The following is a 6749-nucleotide window of genomic DNA, read 5'->3' as shown; positions in this document are numbered from 1 at the left end:
CCGCGTTCCAGGGCCTGTTTATCTGTGAAATGAGGTTGAGTGAGGTGAATCAGGTTGATGGCAAAACACAGATTATCGTTTTTGTTTTTTACCACGTACAGACAGCGACGCTTTTTGACTAGAATTTCATCATCTAACATTTTGCGAATCTTTTTACGCGGGTCATTACTGCCACCGCCTCTAGGATTTCTAATTACTTGCACGACAATTTCTAGGGGAGAGCCAGCGACGATCGCTCCGTTTGATTGTATCAGCCTGGCTAGCAGGTCCTCAAAAACCGGTACAATGTTTTCAACGCTTTCGTCGTCGACGTTAAAAACAGAGTGATTTCGCGCGTGCTCGCTGATGATCTCCAGTTGAACCCGGTCGTTACGACTAACTTCCGGTCTGACCCTATCCGCTAGATCTACAAAATTATCCCTGACGTCGAGGTAAAATTGAGCGAGGTCGCTCGCTTCATCCGGAGAGGGAATGTTAAATACTCGCCTTATTTCGAAATTATTAAAATGTTCGCGGCGAGTCACCGCATCATTCTGTACCCGAGATCCTCCTCCTCCTTGTTGATGCTCCGCAGGCCGGTCCTCCTCCTCCCTGGGCTGCTGATGATGATGCTGCTGCACCTGCTGCTCCCCCTGCTGCCGGTCGTAGAGCTGAAGAGCATTTTCTATCGGCTGCAGAGGGTCAAAGTTCAGTAGACCGGCAAGCCGTTCGTTTTCAATGTTTTGAAGGAGGACCTGCAATGCGTTTTCTAAAGGTTGTAGTGGATCGTTTGGTGGTGGGGCTATATTGTTTTCTAACGGTGGGGCTAAATGTTCATCGTTTCTGTTTAATTCTGCCACGGCTTCCAACAAAGCCTCAGGAATGCTGTGTTCTTCCGACATGATTTTCTTTATTTCTTAATTCACAGACTTTTACATGCTTTTACTTTACAGGTCCTTGTGTCTGTATATCGATGCATATGTGCGAACTGTTGCGACGTACATGAAAGCGAGGTTTTCAAGGATTCTCTTCTTATGAAGCAGCCGTCGAGCTGTAAGAAAAGACGGACAGAATGTATTTTTAAACCATACATTTTTTATTTTTATAGAGCAGAGAAGTTTAATTAGGATCGATTCATCCCCCCGTCAATTACCTCTCAGTCTCCTGAGAGGAGCTCTCAGTCTCCTGAGAGGAGGAGCTCTGGACGGTTCCTCCTCCGCCTGATTTTCTTCCGCCTGATTTTCTGTATCGGTCTCTGTCGGGGAAATAAAACAGAAGAGATTTAAGAAAACAATCTCCTCCTTCCTATTTTCTGAGAATGAAAAAACTTTTTATTTACCTCGCTCCTCCGCCTGATTGTCTTCCGCCCGATTGTCTGTAGCGGGGGATTGGTTAGGTATATCCGCAATCTCGGCTGCCGAGAAATAAAACAGAAGAGATTTAAGGAAACAATCTCCTCCTTCCTATTTTTCGAGAATGAAAAAACTTTTTATTTACCTCGCTCCTCCGCGCGATTGTCTGTAGCGGGGGTTTGTATAGGTATATCCGCAATCTCGGCTGCCGAGAAATAAAACAAAAAGAGAAAGATTTAATAAATAAAAACTTTCTAGCACGCTTTATACCACTCCAAGTCGGGAGGGGCGGTATAGCACACTCGGATTACTCCGTCACATCCTGATATTTATCGAAATGACGGATATTGCATCATATTGTTTACCTTTTGGTTTAAAAGGTATTTTCCTGCAGTTCTCCGGGTATGCGTTGACGAAAATAACGTCGTCGTCTTCTTCTTCTTTTCGCTGCGGCGGCGGCCGGGTCTGTATATTCTCGATTACCTCTGTCGAGAAATAAAGCAAAACTTTTTAAAAATCTGCTCCGGGTCGGGAGGGGCGGTATAGCACACTCGGATTACTCCGTCACATCCTGTTATTCAACAAAATGGCGGATAATGCATCATATTGTTTACCTTCGATTTTAAAACTTTTTTCTCCACGGTTCTCCCGGTATGCGGAGACGAAAATAGTGCCGTCTTCTCGTTCTTCTCTTCGACGCGGCGGCAGCGGAGGTTCTGCGGGGGATATGGCTTCTAATTCGCCGTGGAAAACGGCGAGATTTCTGCTGTTACTCACTGCATTATCGATAGCCTCTGTAAGTATCAGAGTTTGGTTAAATCAAGTCTATCTAAACTTATTTAAAAAATGGTATATACTTATTTATTCGTACCGTAGTCCACTTGCGTGAAATCATTGATGTAGAAATCTAAAAGAAAGTAATCAGATTATTGACATCTCTGTTGATATATAATTTAAAGTCGTAAAGAAAAAAAACTTACCGGGGTGAGGTACGAACAGTTCTGGCGAGATGGCCCTGGCGCTCTGATCGGCGGCGTTGTTTGAACGGAATGCTGACATAATATTCACGGATTCTTCCTCGCGATTGGTAGAACTGTCACAGATAGCGACTCCCCTTCCGTTTCTTCTCTCATTTTATCCTAGTCTAGCGAAGCATCTGTTTTTCGCATCTTTCTCTTGACAATACCGATAGTTAGAGAGGGTTGTTTTTTTTTTTGATTGCCTTCTTGCGAACGCCGTCTGTTTTCCACATTCTGCAACGGTAAAATATGACTTTGAGACGGGTATTTGTTTTACCAAATGGACAATTGCTGTTGACAAAACTCGCCTCATGGTTGACTCTTTCCCCTCTAAAATATGACTTTGAGACGGGTATTTGTTTTACCAAATGGACAATTGCTGTCTGACCTTGTTCTTGCTGTTGACAAAACTCGCCTCATGGTTGACTCTTTCCCACAGAGGGGGGGTGCTTTAATAAACTTATTCGAATATGAGCTTTTTTTCCCCGCTAAGACTTGTTTTATGGGGAGATGTACGAAATTATTTACCGGGTTACAAGCAATGATAATATCGTATGTTGACTCCTCAGCGGATCAACATTTTCTATCTATTGAGAAAACCCATTGTAAAAGTACCCGCGGTGTGTGTGTGTGTGTGTGTGTGTGTGCCTTCTTGCGAACGCCGTCTGTTTTTCCGCATTCTGCAACGGTAAAATACGACTTTGAGACGGATATTTGTTTTACCAAATGGACAATTGCTGTTGACAAAACTCGCCTCATGGTTGACTCTTTCCCACAGAGGGGGGGGGGGGGGGGGGGGGGGGGGTGCTTTAATAAACTTATTCGAATATGAGCTTTTTTCCCCGCTAAGACTTGTTTTATGGGGAGATGTACGAAATTATTTACCGGGTTACAAGCAATGATAATATCGGATGTTGACTCCTCAGCGTCATCATTTTCTATCTATTGAGAAAACTTATTGTTAAAGTATTGAAGAAAAAAAAAACTCCTCCTTGGCCCCGCGGTGTGTGTGTGTGTGTGTGTGTGTGTGTGTGTGTGTGTGTGTGTGTGTGTGTGTGAGTGAGTGAGTGAAACAAGATCGCCTGTCGCTGGTTTGTTTTTCAGTCTCTCAAAAGGAAAAGTAGTATTCACTAAGGGATAGTTATCCGTTTTTACACATAGGCAGCCTGTAGGTTACAAGCGGATAGAAAGTTCTTCTTTTCATCACAAGCTATGGTGTATCTTAAAGGTTTTTTTACAGCGTCTGTATTATAGGAAAATAAAATACTATTGAAATCTCTACAGGAAGTCACTCTTTATTTCCATTACAAACGCCGGTGCAGCTTAAGAAAGTAAAATTACACCCGCTCTGTCTCTCTATACATCACAGAATCATCTGCTGCATCACCGCTGTGCTTAGGGAACATGACGCAACAGGTCTGAAAATGACTAGACACTTCCGGAGTATTTCCGGTAGGGTCATAAGGTCCGGATCGAAGCCTTCCATAGTAAATATGCTGTATTTGAATATGTCATATTCAAAGCCTTCTTCTTTGGGAGAGCAGATCTCATCGGACACAGGAACGCTGCAGGGCTGCAGAAGGAAATCCATCTTGCGTCTGTGCCTTAGAAATTGTGACGGACTCCACCTCTCTGCTTTTTTATTCTCCTCCCCCGCTGCACTCCCTCCCTCTAAAAACTTTTTTTTCCCAACAACAGATGGCGTGCTTCCGGAGGTTTCCCCCCTCCCTCTAAAAACTTTTTTTTTTTCCCAACAACAGATGACGCGCTTCCGGAGGTTCCCCCCCCCCCTTCTCAGGATGCAATTCGACACAGTTAGCAACAGATGGCGCGCTTCCGGGGTTCACCCCCCTTTCTCAGGATGCAATTCGTCACGCGGGGGGTTTCCCCCCTCCCTTCTCCGGATGCAATTCGTCACGCTCATTACACACTTCCGGGGGGGGAGGGGCGGGAGGTCAAAAGGTCGTGATTAGGGCCATCAATCACTTCGGATCAAATTTTGTCATAAGCTGTATGGGATTATCTCTCTTGTGTGTGATCAGAGGTAAAGCTGCTTCCTGGTTGTTGATGTTTGTTTGTCTGTGAAGGTTTTCAGTCATCCAGGTCATCGTAATCTAAGGAGCTCGGAAAGAAAAGCATCTGGACATCTTTACGTTGCTTAAAGATGTGTCACTCTCATCCAAGAAGCTTCTTCGGTTCTAGGTTCAAATGGCGGAGAGTCCCAGACTTAAGCCCGATGGGAGAACATCCCAGTGTACTTTAGACCCAGGAACACACTCAGACAAAAACTGGTTCTTCCCGAAGACAGAACTCAACAAACTTAAAATCCTTGTGTATACTGTACAATGTAACGAGGAATGCTCAGACCTCTAAATTGGAGAAACCAAACAGCCACTTCATAAACACATGGCACAATGTAACGCAGTAAAGGATCAGGGTGCCTGACTGCAGCTTGATAATAAGCTAGTCAGAAGTGCTTCAACTACGGAGCCTGAGTGTGCGGATAAAATACAAACAACAGAAGTAGAGCGCAAATATACATGTACAGTGGGGCAAAAAAGTATTTAGTCAGCCACCGATTGTGCAAGTTCCCCCACTTAAAATGATGACAGAGGTCAGTAATTTGCACCAGAGGTACACTTCAACTGTGAGAGACAGAATGTGAAAAAAAAATCCATGAATTCACATGGTAGGATTTGTAAAGAATTTATCCGTAAATCAGGGTGGCAAATAAGTATTTGGTCACCTCAAACATGGAAAATCTCTGGCTCCCACAGACCTGTAACGTCTTCTGTAAGACGCTTTTCTGTCCCCCACTTGTTACCTGTATGAATAGCACCTGTTTGAACTCATCTGTATAAAAGACACCTGTCCACAGCCTCAAACAGTCAGACTCCAAACTCCGCCATGGCCAAGACCAAAGAGCTCTCGAAGGACACCAGGAACAGGATTGTAGACCTGCACCAGACTGGGAAGAGTGAATCTACAATAGGCAAGCAGCTTGGTGTGAAAAAATCAACTGTGGGAGCAATCATCAGAAAATGGAAGACATACAAGACCACTGATAATCTCCCACGATCTGGGGCGCCACGCAAGATCGCATCCCGTGGGGTCAAAATGATCATGAGAACGGTGAGCAAAGATCCCAGAACCACACGGGGGGACCTGGTGAATGACCTGCAGAGAGCTGGGACCAAAGTAACAAAGGTCACCATCAGTAACACACTAAAACGGCAGGGAATCAAATCCCGCAGTGCCAGACGTGTTCCGCTGCTGAAGCCAGTGCATGTCCAGGCCCGTCTGAAGTTTGCCAGAGAGCACATGGATGATACAGCAGAGGATTGGGAGAATGTCATGTGGTCAGATGGAACCAAAGTATAACTTTTTGGTATAAACTCAACTCGTCGTGTTTGGAGGACGAAGAATACCGAGTTGCATCCCAAGAACACCATACCTACTGTGAAGCATGGGGGTGGAAACATCATGCTATGGGGCTGTTTTTCTGCCAAGGGGACAGGACGACTGATCCGTGTTAAGGACAGAATGAATGGGGCCATGTATCGTGAGATTTTGAGCCAAAACCTCCTTCCATCAGTGAGAACTTTGAAGATGAAACGCGGCTGGGTCTTCCAACATGACAATGATCCAAAACACACCGCCCGGGCAACAAAGGAGTGGCTCCGTAAGAAGCATTTGAAAGTCCTGGAGTGGCCTAGCCAGTCTCCAGACCTCAACCCCATAGAAAATCTGTGGCGGGAGTTGAAAGTCCGTGTTGCTCGGCGACAGCCCCAAAACATCACTGCTCTCGAGAAGATCTGCATGGAGGAATGGGCCAAAATACCAGCTACTGTGTGTGCAAACCTGGTAAAGACCTATAGTAAACGTTTGACCTCTGTTATTGCCAACAAAGGTTATGTTACAAAGTATTGAGTTGTATTTTTGTTATTGACCAAATACTTATTTGCCACCCTGATTTATGAATAAATTCTTTACAAATCCTACCATGTGAATTCATGGCTTTTTTCTTCACATTCTGTCTCTCACAGTTGACGTGTACCTCTGGTGCAAATTACTGAACTCATTTTAAGTGGGGGAACTTGCACAATTGGTGGCTGACTAAATACTTTTTTGCCCCACTGTATATGGGAACAGACATAATAGTCTGTATTTGCCAATTCTGCTTTTGTTCTGTCGTGGATATAACGGTACCAGGCATTGTTCATCCACGGATGGATGTGGTCTTGCGTCATGTCTCTTAGGTGAGAGTTGTCGTGTGTCCACCTTTTCTGCCTGCCACCTGGTTCAGCTGTTTCCGGCACCAGCTGGGGTCCTGTAAAAGTGAGCGTCGTAGTCAAGGTAACAAAAAGGGTCCACCTTCCCATAGTTGCACACAGGTCCG

At 44.9% G+C, this 6749-nt stretch overlaps 1 long non-coding RNA gene across 1 annotated transcript; it reads right to left on the bottom strand.

Annotated features, from left to right (window-relative positions):
• Nucleotides 1-1197: 1197 nt before the first annotated feature.
• LOC113018521 (uncharacterized) lies at nt 1198-1742 on the bottom strand. The gene is made up of 3 exons (XR_003271809.1): nt 1697-1742; nt 1319-1393; nt 1198-1234 (listed from the first exon to the last, which is right to left on the bottom strand). It is a non-coding gene; the product is annotated as an uncharacterized LOC113018521 (long non-coding RNA).
• Between the last annotated feature and the right edge of the window lie 5007 nt (nt 1743-6749).

This window comes from Astatotilapia calliptera, unplaced genomic scaffold (genome assembly GCF_900246225.1).
Source record: "Astatotilapia calliptera unplaced genomic scaffold, fAstCal1.2 U_scaffold_97, whole genome shotgun sequence".
Classification (NCBI taxonomy): domain Eukaryota; kingdom Metazoa; phylum Chordata; class Actinopteri; order Cichliformes; family Cichlidae; genus Astatotilapia; species Astatotilapia calliptera.
The sequence above is the reverse complement of the archived record's forward strand: the minus strand, read 5'-3'. Positions and strand labels throughout refer to the sequence as shown.